Consider the following 18845-nt stretch of genomic DNA (forward strand, 5'->3'; position numbering starts at 1 on the left):
CGCGCATTTTATGACAGCAACCGTCTTGCAGGCGGACTGTTTCTTCGTGAGCGATACCGGTAAACACAATTCTTTTGCATTCAAAAAGATTTCTCTTTCATCTGCTAATTTCGATGCGAACCAAGCGTATCTAATGACGCTTTCAAAATTAGGTGCGCTGAATCGCGGAGTAGATTTTCGGCGTATTTAATGGCATTTGTGATTTCGCATTCTGATTCTTCGTTCAACTCCTCTACTTGTGGATCTTCTTCTGGCTGCAGTATTGCAGGAACACTTGGTTCTTCCATTTCAAAGAATGTTTCTAACACACGGCACTAGAGACGCTTTCCGAGCAGCTGACGCTGTAGTTAGATGTGAACGTAAAGGAATGCAGCTCGCATCCTCATTGGCCAGAGCTAGGAGATGAGGTTCCCGTTACGGCCAACAGAATTCACGGGAGAGTGGACGATAAAGGGCGGAAATCGATTTCAGGTAATAATACAAGAAGCGACCGTTTTACGAACATTTGAAACACCAAATGCGAACCACAAACGGAAGGAATATTTGGAAAAATTAATAACTGATTATATCTTTATACTATCGCACACCTTACACTGTTTGTAGATATTCTTTGAAATAAAACTGAAAAAATTGGTCGATTTTGAAAAACAAAAGTACACGAGCAGGTTTCGAACATGGTACCTTCGGCGCGGTAGCCGCGAACCTTTACCGCTGCGCCACGCCGACTTGCTCGAAATATATTTAATGTTACGGGTATACAAAGCACGCAATAAACTTCAAAATCATTTTTCTCAAAAATTAAGGCCCGTCGCTAAAAAGCCGGATAGCCAGGTACTCAGGGTATGTGCCTCTACAACATATTTGAAACGAATGAAAATCACTTTACACTAAGGAGGCCTCTTGTTAGTCAGAATTTTCCACACATTCTTTTCGTCTCCGATTATGCTCATACCCACTTCATTCCTTACATTATCATTCCACCTAATTTTCAACATTTGCCTGTAGCACGACATCTCAACTGCTTCGATACTCTTCTGTTCTGGTTTCCCCACAGTCCATGATTCCCTGCCATACAACGCTGTGATCCAAACATACACTCTCAGAAATTTCTTCCTCAAATTAAGGCTTATGTTTGATATTAGTACACCCTCGGCCAGGAATGCCATTTGTGCCATTGCTAGTCTGCTTTTTATGTCCTCCTTGCTCCGTAGGTCACTGGGTATTTTGTTGCCTTTGTAGTAGAATTCCTTAACTTCGTCTACTTCGTGACCATCATTCTTGACGTTAAGATTCTCGCTCTTCTCATTTTTACTACTTCTCATTATTTCCGCCTTTCTTCGATTTACTTTCAATCCATATTCTGTACCCACTGGACTGTTGGTTCCATTCAGCAGATGGCGTAATTCTTCTTCACTTTCACTCAGGATAGCAATGCCATCAGCGAATCGTATCATAGATATCCTTTCACATTGAGTTTTAATTCCACTCGTGAACCTTTCTTTTATTTCCTTCACTGCTACTTCGATGTACAGATTGAACGGTAGAGCGAGAGACTACATCTATGTATTACCCCCTTGGGTGCATGAGCACACTTCGTTCTTGGTCGTCCGCTCTTACTATTCCCTCTTGGCTCTTGTACATATTGTATATTACCCGTCTCTCCCTGTAACTTACCCCAATTTTTATCAGAATTTGGAATATCTTGCACCACTTTACATTTTGCTAGGTCGGCTAATCCTATGAACGTGTCTTGATTTTTCTTAAGGCTTCCTTCCATTATCAGCCGCTAAGTCGGAATTGCCACTGTGTTGCATTTACCTTTCACAAAGCCAAACTGATCGTCATCTAACTCATTCTCACTTTTCTTTTCCATTCTTCTGTATGTTATTTTTGTCAGCAGCTTGGATGCATGAGCTACTAAGTTGATTCTGCGATAATTCTCGCAACTGTCGACTCTTGCAGTTTTCGGAACTGTGTGGACGATATTTTTTCGAAAGTCAGATCGTATGTCGCCAGACTCGTACATTCTGCACACCAACGTGAATATTCGTTTTGTTGCTCTTCCCCCCCCCCCCCCCCCTCCCCCCAATGATTTAGAAATTTTGATGGAATGTTATCCATCCCTCCTGCTGTATTTGATTTTAAGTTCTCCAGAGATCTCTTGAATTCTGATTCTAATACTGGATCCCTTGTATCGTTTAAATCGACTCCTGTTTCTTCTTTTATGACATCGGTCAAATCTTCCCCTACATAGAAGCCTTCAAAGTACTCTTTGCATCTATCCGCTCTCTCCTCTGCATTTAACAGTCTAATCCCCATTCCAATCTGAATGTTACCACCCTTGCTTTTAATTTACCAAAGGTTATTTTGACATTCTTATATGCTGAGACAGTCCTTCCGACAACCATTTCTTTCTCCATTTCGTAACATTTTTCATGCAGCCATTTCCTCTTAGCTTCCCTGCACTTCTTATTTATTTCATTCCTCAGCGACTTGTACTTCCGTATTTCAGAATTTCCCTGAAAAATTTTGTACTTCCTCCTTTCATCAATCAACTGAAATATTTCTTCTGTTACCGATGGTTTCTTCGCAGTTAACTTCTTTGTACCAATGTTTATCTTTCCAGCTCCTGTGATGGCTCTTTTAGAGATGTCCATTCCTCTTCAACTGTACTGCCTACTAACTCCTTGTTGTTGTATCTATGGTCTCAGAGAACTTCAAGCTTATCTCGTCATTTCTTAATACTTCCCTATCCCACTTCTTTGCGTATTGATTCTTCTCGACTACTCTTTTAAAGTTCAGCCTACTCTTAATCACTACTACATTGTGATACGTCTTAAAATCCAGTATTTGATTTCGGAATATAAGTGAATCTAAGAGTAGTCGATATTACTAGCAAAAATTTATTATAGAGCTCAGTTAGTCTTTCTCCTCTCTCATTCATTGTTCCAAGACGATATTCTCCTGTAACCTTTCCTTCTACTCCTAACCCTACAACTGCATTCCAGTTCTCCATGACTATTTGATTTTTATCTCCCTTTAAGCATTGTACTACCCTTTCAATATCCTCATATAATTTCTTTATCACTTCAGCTTGCGTTGCTGACATATATACCTGAACTATCGTGGTCGATGTCGGCTTGCTGTCGATTCTGATAAGAACAACTCTCTCACTGAACTGTTCACAGAAACACATTGTCTGCCCTACCTTCCTATTCATAACTAATCCTACTCCTGTCATACCATTTTCTGCTGCTGTTGATATTACCCTATACTCACCTGACCAGAAATCCTTGTATTCTTTCCATTTCACTTTACTGACTCCTACTATATCTAGATTGAGCTTTGGCATTTTCCTTTTCAGATTTTTTAACTTCCCTACCACTTTCAAACATCTGGCATTTGACGCCCCGACTCGTAGAACGTTATTCTTTCGTTGGTTATTCAATCATTTTCTCACTGTCATCTCCCCTATGGCAGTCCCCTCACGGAGATCCTAATGGGGTACTATTCTAGAATCTTTTCCCAATGGAAAACAAGACTCCCTAGATAGTACACAATCAGTTCTTCTCTGAATTTTCATTGACAAACGAAGGGTGAGAACGGACAAATGGGGCCTCAAATTGCTCAGCGTGAGATCTAGTTTTCCAAAATAGCTTTAAATAGCTTGATAGTACACAGCGTAATTAAGGAAAACTTAATCAGTGATTTGAGGAAACCCTGAAATATTTCACGAATAGCTGCTGGTAGCTATGCTAATGAAGTGTTAAATATATCAAATAACAGCATAAACTGCATCTATTCTGCATTCTCTTGCTTTACATATTCTTAATAATAATAATAATAATAATAATAATGTAGATATTGACTGATATTTAAAGACGTTTATTGCTTTTTGAACAAAATATAAAATTAAAAAAAGAAGGTCGAATATTTTGTGAAAGTGCCTACAAGTAAGAAACGAACTAGATTAGAGAAACAGTTGACCCGCCTTTGAATGGTATATGAAATGATGTATAGCAGATATGCTGTCGATTGAAAATTTAAGGTTCAATGTTCAACTTAGGATCTTAGACTTTCAAGGAGTACTAGAGGATGCTTGTTTGATGAAATTTTACTCGGTTGTTTTCTCGTGACAATAACGTGTGAGCATCTCAGCAGCTGAACATCACATCGAGCATCATTCAGAGGCGTGTAAAATATTTTTCCAATGTATTTTATTTCTTACTTTTTGACATATCATGTCACAAGACATTTGACGTTTTTTAGACGATAGGGTGCCATTCCCGTGCTTTATCTCCACTGTCGTCAGCACTGGTTAACTTCTGCAACCTCTGCTGTAGGAAAGCATGCTCCCAAGCGAGCAGGAGGAGAATAAAGGGGGAGGTCGGAGCTTCGCCGCCGGCAGGGCGCAGTGACTACGGGATCAGAAAGTGCTCGGCTCCTGCCATTGCTGATGCGATCGCCGGGGAGCCCTGGAGGTACGCTCAGACGAATACGGGCGAGCTTAGCGGAGCAACGAGCTCCATTCTTATCTGGTCGGAAAGAGGCTACGCAGAAGTCTCCGTGGGCGCTGACCCCACCTGACCTCGCGCCATGGCAGCGCTACTCTCATGCGGGCAGGTTGCTGGTTCTCTCTCGGTCGCTAATTCCGCCAGTTCAGACAGTCGTGCTCTCAGTCTCAAGGACAGGCGCACGAACAATTGTCTTCGATCGTCGTGCTTCCGCACTCTCAAAAGCAAACGAAATGTTGAGGGAAGGAAGCAACCGACAAAAACTGGACTTTTTTGTGTATCTGTGCTTTGCTGCAGAGAGATTTATAAAATGTGTTTATGTCCATATTTATATCATTCCCTTACTGGTTTTATTTTCTATCGTAGTCGTCATTGGTGACCATGAAATCCTGCATTTGTGAGTAGTCAAATGGTTCAAATGGCTCTGAGCACTATGGGACTCAACTGCTGAGGTCATTAGTCCCCTAGAACTTAGAACTAGTTAAACCTAACTAACCTAAGGACATCACAAACATCCATGCCCGAGGCAGGATTCGAACCTGCGACCGTAGCGGTCTTGCGGTTCCAGACTGCAGCGCCTTTAACCCCACGGCCACTAAGGCCGGCTGTGAATAGTCAACTATTCTCTACAGTGTGAAGAGAGGTCATTGCAACATTCTCGACTCTGTTGTATACCTGGTAACACTTCGCCACGCAACCCACGAGTGCAATGCTAAAAGATGTACGAATAGGTAAGTATGCATACAGTGAATCGTCAGAGGACAAACAGTGCACTATACTCCAAAAACATGTAAGGTATGCTTATTGCATTGTCTTTCAGTTGAACATAGTGACCACAAGGTTGCGACGAGTAACTGCAAAAGTAAGAGGAAATTGCATATTGGACGGAGTTATGTAATAGTGTTACAAAAATGTAGATACAGCTTTAGGTCTAGCCTTACAGCAGATGGCGTGAAAAAAAAGTGGAAATTCTGAGTTCACGCCATATGTTTCATTTTCTTGAAAAAATGAGTAAGGAAAACATTGTAAGCTTGGTGCTCCGGTTTTTGTAACTAATTGTTAAAAGATATACCGCTATACATCATGAGGTACATTTAAAATATTTAATTGTTGGGTCTTATAGCATGTAGCTCACGATCATCGGAATTTGATGCAGAGGACAAACAATAACAGTTTACATATTGATGTTTATAAAACACGTCGAGGTAATAGAAGTCGTGGAACAGCGATATGGCGATAAAATCGCGTATACAAGGTATAAAAGTGCAGTACATTGACGGAGCTGTCATTTGTTCTCAAGTGATTCATGTGAATAGGTCTCCGTTGTGATTGTGGCAACACGCCGGCAATCAACAGACTGTTAACGCGGAACTGTAGTTGGAGCTATACGCATGGGACAATCCATTTCGGAAATCGTCAGGGATTCAATATTTCGAGATCCACAGCATCAATAGTGTGCCAAGAATACCACATTTCAGGCATTACCTCTCACCACGGACAACTCAGTGGCTGACGGCCTTCACGTAACGACAGAGAGCAGTTCCGTTTGCGTAGAGTTGTCAGTGGTAACAGTCAAGCAACACTGCTTCAAATAACCGTAGGTTGGACGTATGATGAACGTATTCGTTAGGACAGTGCGGCGATATTTGGCGTTAAAGGGCTATGGCAGCAAACGACCGACGCTAGTGCTTTTGCTAATAGTAAGACATTGCCTGCAGCGCCTCTCTCGGATCGTGACCATAGCTGTTTGACACTAGACGACTGGAAAACTGTGATCTGGTCATATGAGCCCCGATTTCAATTGGTAAGAGCTGATGGTAGACTTCGAAAACTGGAAATTTGTGTTAAGTTCTAATGGGACCAAACAGCTGAGGTCATCGGTACCTAAGCTTACGCGCTACTTAGTCTAACATAAACTAATTTACGCTAATGACAACACACACACCCATGTCTGAGGGAGGACTCGAACCTCCGAGGAGGGGGGGGGGGGGGACCGCATGGACCGCGACAAGACCCCCTAGACCGCGCGGCTACCCCAGGCGGCGGTAGATTTCGGTTGTGGCACACTCCCCACGAAGCCATGGACCCAAGTTTTCAACAAGGCACAGTGCAAGCTGGTGCTGACTCCAAAGTGATGTGATGTATGCTGTGTTCACATGGAATGGACTGGGTCCTCTCGTCCAACTGAACCGATCATTGACTGGAAATGATTATGTTTGGCTACTTGGAAACAATTTTCATCCAATCACGGATTTCATGTCCCCAAACAAAAATGGCATGTCACGGGCCACAGCTGTTTGTGATTGGTTTGAAGAACATTCTTGACAATTCGAGTGACTGATTTGGTCACCCAGGTCGCCCAACATCAATTCCATCGAACATTTATAGGACGTAATTTAGATTTCAGTTCGTGCACAAAATTCTGCTCCAGTAATACTTTCGCATTTGCGGGTGGCTATAGAGGCATCATGGCTCATAGCTCTGTAGGGACTTCCAGTGGCTTTTTGAGTCCATACCATGTCGAGTTTGTGCACTGCGCCGGGCAAAAGGAGTTCAGATACGACGCTGCTTTTGTCATGACTTTTGTAACCGCAGTAAAAGAACATTTTGTACATATTGCAGTAGAAATATAAGATTACTTACAAATTTCGTACGTCTATATCGAATGACGTCTTTGTGGTATTTAAATTGCCACACAGCAGCCTAGATGTCACTGAGGAAAGACTGGTAACAGACCTTATCCTGCTCACGCAGACATAGTTAAGAGTGGATTTTAAAGATCCAGGGGATTCTGTTTTCTAGATCCGCTTCAGTTTTAACAACGCGAATATTATCATCAGAGGCAGAGGACAAGCTTGTATTGCTGAATTAAGGATGTGCAAGGAAAACAGTGGTGCCATTTCAAAGGAACCATCCCGGCATTTGCATTAAGCGACGTAGGCAAGTCACAGAAACGGTAAATCTGGATGCACGGAGACAGATTTATACTGTCATCCTCCTGAATGTGAGTTCATTGTGCTAACCACTAAGCCACCTCGGTAACTACACACATCGATATGTAGACGTCTGCATATTGTTTGTCGTTTGTCTTAGATATCACTGATAAATAAATGTAAATGTCGTGTGACTAGAGCCTCCCGTTGGGTTGACAGTTCGCCGGGTGCAAGTCTTTCGATTTGACGCCACTTCGGTGACTTGCGCGTCGATGGGGATGAAATGATGATGATTAGGACAACACAACACCCAGTCCCTGAGCGGAGAAAATCTCCGACCAGCCGGGAATCGAACCCGGGACCTTAGCATTGACATTCTGTCGCGCCGACCACTCAGCTACCGGGGGCGGACGAGATCACTGATGATTTACCCTAAAAACGGTTTGGCAGTTAAATATTTGTACAGCATGTGATGGTGTACAGCAAGATGTCTTTCAATAAAGACGTGGTCATGCAATAAATACGGATATAGTGTCGTGTTGTCAAGCAATAGCAAAATAGTTTGAGGCGTCCGCAGTGAGCTATACAAATTGATCAGACGCGAGGAGCAAAACCAAATCGCAGTATGGCTCGATGGATTTCTCCATCACATTTTGTGCCTTTCATGATTCGACACTTAGACGTACAGTTCGACAAGTTGTTGCACCTTCCTTGTCCTCTGCGGCTCCATAGTGCTTGCGATGCTCCACCTACCAAACCGACCCGATTTGTAGAATCTCATTGCCATTTGTGCGGCCTTTCCTACGATTATCGGACTGAATAGAACATATCTTCGAAGGTAATGCAATGCATGCGTCGTACCGTGTACCAGGTTCTCTCCTCATCCTTATGTTCCTATTTCACCCTTGCTGCGCCGACGCCACGCAATCTTATAGCACGCCGACAACTGCCACGAGGGTCGATACCGTACTAATCTCCCAGCGGAAGGTCGAAGCCGTTAACTCCCAACAGCGACTTCCGAACGCAACATCCTGAATGGGCCGGCCTCAGGCAGCATATCTCGCAGCCCTTGTCGGCGTCCTCCAGGTTAGCATTTCCGTGCATATAGTACCAAACTGCGTTGGGGCCCTTGCTGTTCGTGTTGTACGTAAAGGATCTCACAAGCAATTTTTATTGTAACCTAAGACTTTTTGCAGCTCAATCCTTCTTCTATAGTCAAGCCTGAAGAAAACTGCTCAAGTATCCAGTACGTCTTGATAAGACTTCAAACTGGTACAAAGGGTGGCCACTAGCTTTAAATGTGCACGAATTTAAAACTGCACATTTCACAAAAGCAGGAAAGTAGTATCCAATGACTACCATATCGATTAGTCACGTCTGGTATCAGTAAGATCATATAAATGCATGGACTTTACAGCATGTACTGCCCAGCCATAGGTAAGACAAGTTGCACACTTTAGTTCATTGGCAGGATTCTCGGAAAATGCTGTCAGTCTACAAAAGTCACGTGCATCTTATCTGTTAATGTTGCATACATGTGCTGAACAGTACGAATGCATGGCTCATTTAGATAAAATATGGCCTTTGACCGTCAGGTTCCCTACATGTGGTCACAAGGCCAAGCACATGATGTCATTGCACACCATCCCTCTCCTGAGCCAATTACTCCTACACCACACCTATCCGCTACCTCGTCTCAAACCCATCTCTCCTAAGTACCTCGCCTCTCTCTCGTTCCTCCTAAGCCATGACACTTTTCTGGGAATACGCAAGTCAGAGAGCTAATGAACCGAAACACATATATAGTTCTCCTGATAGCAGATCAGTATTTCTCAGCTCCTTAAGCCATGCCTCTTTCTTACAAATATGCCAGGTGGAGAGCTTTCTGCAACAACGAAGAGCGGCACATAATGTCATTTTCGTGTATTTGTGTTGGAAATCGGCCGGCCGCCGTGGCCGAGCGGTTCTAGGCGCTACAGTCTGGAACCGCGCGACCGCTACGGTCGCAGGTTCGAATCCTGCCTCCGGCATGGATGTGTGTGATGTCCTTAGGTTAGTTAGGTTTAAGTAGTTCTAAGTTCTAGGGGACTGATGACTTCAGAAGTTAAGTCCCATAGTGCTCAGAGCCATTTGAACCATTTTGTTGGAAATTGCATATGTATTTAAGGTGTCAGACATATTAGCATTATATCCAGTGTTAGTTCGTTATCCATACCTGTGTGCCTAAAATGGTTAAACAGTATGTAAGAGATATTATTCACTTATTCTACATAAATTCACTTATTTTACATAATTTTCTATTTTCGGTTCAGACTGTGAGCAGTATATGTCTAAATATACGCATGTTGACCTTGTAGCCATCGCAGACAGCCGCCAGCATTGTGTTCTAGTTAGCTTTTTCCGTTTTTTCATGTTTTAGAGAAATTATAATTGTTTCCACAACTAAATCAATAACCTTCTTTTGTTTTACAATATTTGGAAGCATTTGTGAGCAAAATGTAAAACGGCTTCTTTTCTTGCCATATACTATAGCTTTCTGCTATTCAATACAAGTGAAATGCACTGAATTTTCATGGTGGTGTTATTTTTAATATTTTGGAGGGAGGGAGGAAGGAGAATCTGTTATTACAAACAATGTTCAAGAATCGGTGGGTTCCATAAACGAAGCACCTGGCATTTTTAAATGTTTTTCAATAATGATTCACTCGATAAAATAATTTTAGGGCGGAGGATGATACTGCATAATGTTCTGCACTAGAAATATACAATTAACGTTATAACTAGCTAACATCGTTTTTCATTTATTTCGATTTTGCGAAAGCTTGAGGTTATATCCCACTGGGACGGATAACATTTGTTCGTATCAAACATAACTGAACTAGCAATCGAGGAAGCAAAGATGTGAATACTAACAATATTGGTACTGTCTGTCAAGCATTGCTATTACAAATTTTATCCATTCTGGATTTGGAACACTACGACTGTCTCGTTAAAGCTTTCAGGAATTACTACAACCAATCGCCGTGTTTTCTTCAATTTTTATTTATTCATGACCGGTTTCGAATCGCCTGGCGATTCATGATCAGATGATACAATTTAGTTTGGAGTATTGTGGGGGTCGTGACAGAAGAACAAAAACAATCGCCAGGCGATTCGAAACCGGTCATAAATATATAAAAAGTTGAAGAAAAAACGGCGATTGGTTGCAGTAATTCCTGAAACCTTTACTGCTATTACAAACCTATAACACGCGGGAGTTGATCATCATCTGATTCCATACGAGAAGAAATAATTTAAATTTCGACAAAAGTGTAATAATTTACATAATGGCAAGTTGCGACTCAAGAGCAGCACACAGTGCTAAATTAGGTGCACAGTGGTCGTGGTTAAATAATTAAATTAGGCAACATTATGCAAAGGAACCTGAACTAAACTTAAGAAAATCTGCACTTGCAAATAGCAACTTACATGAACAATCATACAGTCTTGTGACAGATTTTAGATAAATTGGTACAGATAAAAAAGAAAGTATCAGCAACATAGCACAAAACTAAAATAAAAGAATTTTAAATGTGCTTATGAGAAAACAACACATACATGTTCAACAATTCCAACATACGTCTTCGCCAAGAATAACGAGCCTTACAGACAAGTGAGTGAAGCAGAAACATAATTTGTTCTTGTTATTGTTATATTCAGGATTTTTCTCTAACAATTAACAAATACAATCATTAGGAAGATCATAATAGAAACAGAACATCTTGTAGAAAAAGAATGAAAAATAATAATGTAAATACAAGACTAATAACATTACTGATAGTAAAACAAGTATATTGCTTCACTGAAAGCAAGAAAGTCATAGACACAAATAGTAAGGTAACAAAGATACACTACCAATGAAGTCCATTACGGAAAAACTACAGGAAAGAAGGGACTATGGGTACAAAATCAGAGAGTAACAAGTAGTGCTCATGGATGTACAGGAATATATGAACGAAACAAAGACGATTTTTTTTTAAAAAAGTGTTGAAGAACTAAAGTACGATCTAACTTCTAGATTTCCAATGGAACCTAAAAATGCATTAGAAGTGTCAAGAACGTACAAAACAGAAAAACAAAAGAAAAAAAGTCTGGAGCACCAATGTTCAGGAGCAAAATCAAAACGCATAAGGCCCCAAGTGATCAGTTATCAATTTCAAGAAAGCTCTCACATAGCAAGTTGTAGAGTTCATGAACTACTAATTAGCTGAATATTACTAACTAGAGAACAACAGATATATACAAAACTCCTCATCATTAGTCTCAAAAAAATCTTTTGTACTGATTTATGTTTCCTTGTTTTACATGTTCTTTACATATTTGTAACAAAGTGAAGCACCGATTGTCATGCACTTCCCAGAGTTCTGCAAAATACGGAATTAGATGTAGATATAAGGGTGGCGACCTGGAAGCCTAGTTCATCCTTCAGAGTCTCTGCTTGCCTGTAGAATCTACCTTGTAAGGAACACGACTCCAAGGAAACATTCAGTGCCGTAAAAATTTCCTTCCTTGTAAGAGCCTCATATGCACCACTTATTTTACTGAGGAAATGAAGGGGAATTCCAGTAGCACCTGTACCAGGTCAAAATATTTGGTACATTGCAGACTAAGTCCCGTTCAGTACCTCATTCAACTATCGCTTGCTGTGATGCACCTTCAGGAATGGAAAAGAAGGAATTTGACATGCTGGGTGTATTTCTTTTTGGCGTCCAGTCGTTCATTCATCTACATGTTGCTTTCCTTACCAGTCCGTCGTGAGGGAGAAAGAAGGCGGTAGGTAGCTTACAGTTTAACGTCCGACGGGCAGTTCAGTCATTAAAAACGGAGCGCAACCTTGGATTGCGAAAAGATGGAGAAGAAACTGGACCGTGCTCTTTTCAAAAGAGCCGTCTAGGCATTTTCATTAAGCGATTTAGGGAAGTCACGGAAAGCCTAAATATGGATGACCGGATTGGGATTTGAACCGTTGTCCTCCAGAATGCGAGTTCAGTGCGCTGACCGCTGTACCCCATTACTCGGTTCCTTGTGAGAGAGAGCCTGCAGGAATGTATACATTAAGGGGCACAAGCACCCACTTATGGCTTCCTCTGTGAAATATGCTAACAACAAATTATCACAGGTAATATTTTCTGCTTCCATTTTTTAACCGATAGACGTGGTCAACAATCATTCGTTTTCCGGCATTTTCCGACATTTGTTATTAAACAACAATGGGTTCAAATGGCTCTAAGCACCATGGTACTTAACATCTGAGGTCATCAGTCTCCTAGACTTAGAACTACTTAAACCTACCTAACCTAAGCACACATCCATGCCCGAGGCAGGGTTCGAACCTGCGACCGTAGCAGCAGCGCGGTTCCAGACTGAAGCGCGTAGAACCGCTCGGCCACAAATGCCGGCGCACAATGGGTTTTTGTGCCCGTAATCTACTTACTCGGCACACACGTCTCCAGCGAACCATTTACGATCAGTTTAATCTTTGCCTATACTTCCTGTACAGCCAACATATTTGGTGCTTGTAACAGATCGACTACACCGACCTTCATTGCTCATTTTTAATATTTCAGTAAGAGACTAGTTCCCTTATGTTTAACAACACAGCATCAGGCTGCGGAGCTCAGTTGAAGTGCTTAGTCGACGAGTAACTCACAACAGTGCTTCAATGCTAGTGGTGTTGATACAAAACAGAGCAATGGGAACTATAAACAAAGCAAGCATTGCATTATATCTCCAGCAACGGATGCCGAAGCTGACATTTCGTCAGGAAAGAACCCAAGAAATTTCACAGAGTGAGGAGGAAGTGGTAGGTATATTAGCTTTTCTGCAAGATTAGTCACTTGAAAGTGTGGCGCCGTATACGCTCGGCTGTTCGGGCAATGTACATGAGGAGTACAATGATGACGACATGTGCTTAAAAAGTGAAAGTGATACTGAAACAAGTGTCGATCCATGTAGTTCATCATCCTTTTCGGGCAGAGAGACACAAATCCTGTGTCAAATGAAACGAAGTAAAGGACAATCGTCGTCCAAGGAGCGGGTTCTAAACCTAATTACGTTCATGGAACATCATTCTCAGCATAGAGCAGAAACAATTATGAACAAGTTTCGTGTAAGTTCGCAGTGATATGACAGTGTAGTGCATAAGAAAATCTCCGGATATTCAAGGGAGGAAAAGGTGCAGTTGTTATAAAACAGGTGTTTGCCCTTTTGAAAGATGCTCGACACAGTTTACGGGTGGCGCATGATAGTGACCTACTACGATACTCACATCACATAGATTACAGTGATTTCAAGAAAAGCATTGGATGGTCGCCTAACTTGAAACAGTGCTACGAAATTAGAAGACGGAAGGTAATGAAATTTTAAACCAATTATCAAGCTGACGATGCACAGAAAACTGCGGAATAGGGCAAAAAATCTGTACACAAGGTATACGAACTTATCCCATTGTTCAGTATGGAATTTGTTTTCTACTCCAACCAGTCAGGATTCGAAGAGAAAATGCATGTGAAAGTAACTCTGGAAATTAGAGGTACCAAGTAAATTGTATCAAGGCCAAGTAACATCAAGGCTTTAACGCATTCGTATACAATTATGCTGAGTGTTAATGTGGATGATAAATTGACTGGAAAGTTATTTACTGTGCTGCGAGAAGTTGGAGGTGCTCTGCTCCTTAAGATGCGCATAATCTGGCAAGTGTAGTAGGAAACATTTACGTCACAGCAAGCAGGAGTCGGTAAAAGGATGTGAGAGAACTACAACTATTGTATGAGCGCTGCTTTTGGCCAATAGCTGGTCAAAAGAACTTTTTGATTGATCCCTGGCCTGCGTATAAAAATCATACTCCTTTAGAGGGAACTTCCCTTCCTGAAAAGTGTGTGACATTGCAGTTCATACCACTGGAGAAATTCAGCCTCTGTATATCAGTTTTTCTAGTGCCTGTCAAACATATAATCACACTATCTGCAGTTACGCCTTAAAGGATAGCCAGTTTCATTATAAGCTCCACGAGACGCTGTTTGGCTTTAGGCTGCATGTCATCACATTCCATCAGCTCTCATCACCCCGTTACACCAACATGATTTTATATGTATTCTTTAAGAGCGGAAACTTAGATGGACGTTCTGCACAGTTGATAACTCCCAAGGAGTTCGCCTTCGATCTTGAAGGTGGTGACCTTTGTGAACACTGTGACGTGCCATTTTTGGTGGTGCAAGTTAACGGTTTGTTTCGAACATTTCTTGAACGTCGACGATGTCAGTATTGTGAAGTGCAAAACATACCTCATAGAAGGTCGATCTGTGCCCCTCCTGCACAGTTATTTCTGTCGCCCTCTTGGTGCACTCGGTGAGTCATTAGCAGCTAATATTTTTCCTGTCATAGTTATTAACACCACTCTTTCAAATGAGCTTTACTAAAGACTGAACTTTAGACCTGGCACTCAATGGGTTCCTTGTGAGCATTTTGGTTAACTATTTCATATTCTGGTGCCACCTCCGCTTATCATCGTTCTGGATGCGTGCGAACTACACACACGAAGCCTCGTACATTGAGGCCCACCGATCTCTGCATCTCGTATGTGTGCCATGTTTATGGCCTTGGAATTGCATAACAGTCACACTAAATTGTCGCGTGCGTTCGTTTGCATACACACCCGTCATTGGCAATCTGTGATGGAAAACGCTTACTACTTTTCATGTTCCCCAGTTCAATGTCTCCTTCATTATGGATTCAGTTGTTCAGACAGATGGCAACGCACAAATATCGTACTGAGAGGCAGGGGTGCATATCGGCCGAGAGCAGGTGAACGTGGAGTTTGCAATGAGTGCAACGTGTGTAATGATTCGCGATGGAAACTAAGTAAATAGGGGGACAGTTTTCGAACTAACTACACCTGTATGCATAAGACTGCATTTTGTCATTTTTAAATGTGTTCTTTTCTTATTAGACTGACTTCTCTATTGTTATAGTTACATTTTAGAATTAATTGTGGACGAATAAACAACTAAGAAGACAGACTTTATTCACAAGTAGACGCTGAACACAGTGACATTTGCATAATACTGATTTATTTGAGTATTTTAGCAACCAATCGCTTCCCCATGTTTTGACATAATTTCGTATACAGGTAATCAGGTTTGGGCCACTTTAGACTCTTAATTAGATGCTGTAATTTTATTTTAGTGACGTGGAGCTAATTACTAGGCGTTGGTGAAGATAACCGTAATTAAGTCTCCCAGCCAATTAATTAAGTCTCCAATCGTAATTAAGTTACCAGCGTCATAACCCGAACGAGTAGTGCACGTGGTCTACATAAGAAAGTCCCTGGGATATTCAATCATCTAATAACGATCATTCAATAGCTAGAAAACTGGTTAATGGGATAATAAATAATTTCATAAGCTGGACTCTAAATGACTTTAGTTTCTACCCAGTTTGCCTGTTAAACAGTAAGATTTTATGCACAAAGTGAGATATACGGTCACAAACTACTGATAAGGAGGGTCTCACACGGATTTCTGTCAGTTTCTGCAGCATTGCGCACCAACACATAAAATTATTCTGAAGAACTCTCCAGTTTCAGTTCTTATTTTCGATCATAATCTAAACCAAAGTCAGCACACTGATATGTTGGTAAAGGAACCTACTTCAGTCTTTTTGTTTACAGGTTTTCACGTTTTGTTGACCTGTAGGTAAATACCGTAAGTTATCTCATTTTACACACATTCAGCCCCTGTTAACCATTGGAGTCATATCCTGACAGTGATGATTGCAGGGTTAGCCAAGGGGGAAAATCTCTTGTCCCCTCCCCCTCCCCTCCCGGGGTTATTAAAATTCCCCTGTCTCCGAGCAATTCATATCTAATTTGGATTTAACATTAAGAGACCTTGGACTTAAATTATCGTCTAGGCTGGTGTGCTGTAATAACTAATAAGCTCGTATTGTTTTGACGAATTTCAACTGTCCATGCAGTTGCTGCTTACGAAGTTCTGAATCAATAATAGACATGTACTGCATATGCTGATACGCACAAAAATGATCTATTTAAATAGAAAGGCCGATGCCTGCTACACCCTATGACAATAGTAAGCTTCCTTTGTTGTAATACATTTCAACTTCTTGTATGCAGCTATTTAACACTTAGCCAGTCAGCAGTTTCTATGGAGGAGTGATGTGATTATGCAACGTTCGTGCCGTCTTCTTCAAATCGTCATATAAAATGAAGTGTTAACGCCGTAATACAATGTCGAAACAAACTTTATAGCCGGCCGTTGTGACCGAGCGGTTCTACGCACATCAGTCTGGAACCGCGAGACCGCTACGGTCGCAGGTTCGAATCCTGCCTCGGGCATGGATGTGTGTGATGTCCTTAGGTTGGTTAGGTTTAAGTAGTTCTAAGTTCTAGAGGACTGATGACTTCAGATGTTAAGTCCCATAGTGCTCAGAGCCATTTGAATCATTTTTGAACAAACTTTATATTTGCTTTCTTTGCTAATAAGAAACAGCGCATTGCAAAAGCCATACATGAGTTGTAAATGATAGTGAATATGTTACGCTTCTTCAATCTTCGAACGTAAAATGCTGTATTTCTGATCCTTAAGGGGAGCCGTAACGATGAAAATGATAAAATTAACATTTTGTGGTTTTTTCATTATAAAATTATTTGGAGTTTTCTGAATAAAACAAATCACGTTTCACCCTTCTAATTGAATTTTAAGTGTGTTTTTTGTCGCTGCAAAGTTGACGCGCCGCGTAAACGGTTGTAGCGACTTGCGAGTGTTACCTCTGACGGCGCCGCTCGCTGCCTTCAAGCAGGGTATCTTGTACGGAATTAGTGTTTTGTCTTCCAACATTGTATGGCTTTATCTCTGTGACAAGTGACTGTTCATATCGATAAACATAAACGCTGTATCGTGTGTGTTGACTTGTGGAGTTTGCTTTGTGTTGTTTAGCTGTTCAACTATGCGTATTTGAAGAATTTTGCTCGTACCTGTTTTACGTGTTTGGTTTGTGAGTATCAATATGCCCCTTTTCAGCAATCGAGCGTTTAAGAAAAGGCAAAATGAGTGGAAGAAGAAATCTTTTGTTGTTTCGAAGGGAGATGCTGCTCAGACTGCTTCATCGACTACTCCAAATGAATGTGATAGAACTTCATCCAGCAAGAAATTTTGTGAAAGCAAAGAAAAATTTGAAAACTATGACAGTAATGATGTGAATTAAATAATTAACATTTCCCTGCTCTCCAATATTTTGAAACATAACGTATTATGCCAAGTTTGCAAAAAAATAGGACTGGAATTGAAAATAACTTCACACATTGGTTTGGCATGTAAAATGTTATTGAAGTGTAACAAATGTGCTGCAGAAGTTTTGTTTTCTATTTCTAACAGAATTCCTCGTAGTGGTAATAGTGGAAAGAAGTGTATAATATAAATGTTAGGCTAGTGTATGGCTTGCGTTGCACTGGCAAGGGCAGTGCTGCAGGGACAATGTTATGTGGAATTTTGAACTTGCCAAAACCACCAGCCAAGTTTGGATTTTATAATGAATTGGTGGGAACCTCTACTGAAGATATTGCTCAAATAACAATGAAGAAAGCAGTTGAAGAAGCTGTGACAGATAATGAGGATTTGTAGAGATTTAACTGTTGCTTTAGATGGATCATGCCAACGTAGAGGTCATAAATCTTTAAATGGAGTTGTAACAGCTACTAGTAGAGACAGTTGCAAAGTAATTGATGTTGCTGTTCTCTCAAAATATTGTAGATGTAAGGGCAATACCAAGGACGAACATAGTGAAAGTTGTGAAGCAAATTTTCACGGTACGAGTGGAGCGATGGAAGTAGAGGGAGGGAAAGCAATTTTTTCCAGATCACAGGAGTGGTATAATGTACGATACACTAACCATATAGGAGATGGTGATTCTAAGGGATATAAAGCTGTAGAGGAACTCAAACCTTCTACATCTACATCTACATTGATACTCCGCAAGCCACCCAATGGTGTGTGGCGGAGGGCACTTTACGTGCCACTGTCACTACCTCCCTTTCCTGTTCCAGTCGCGTATGGTTCGCGGGAAGAACGACTGTCTGAAAGCCTCCGTGCGCGCTCTAATCTCTCTAATTTTACATTCGTGATCTCCTCGGGAGGTATAAGTAGGGGGAAGCAATATATTCGATACCTCATCCAGAAACGCACCCTCTCGAAACCTGGCGAGCAAGCTACACCGCGATGCAGAGCGCCTCTCTTGCAGAGTCTGCCACTTGAGTTTATTAAACATCTCCGTAACGCTATCACGGTTACCAAATAACCCTGTGACGAAACGCGCCGCTCTTCTTTGGATCTTCTCTATCTCCTCC

This window comes from Schistocerca piceifrons, chromosome 6 (genome assembly GCF_021461385.2).
Source record: "Schistocerca piceifrons isolate TAMUIC-IGC-003096 chromosome 6, iqSchPice1.1, whole genome shotgun sequence".
NCBI classification, from domain to species: domain Eukaryota; kingdom Metazoa; phylum Arthropoda; class Insecta; order Orthoptera; family Acrididae; genus Schistocerca; species Schistocerca piceifrons.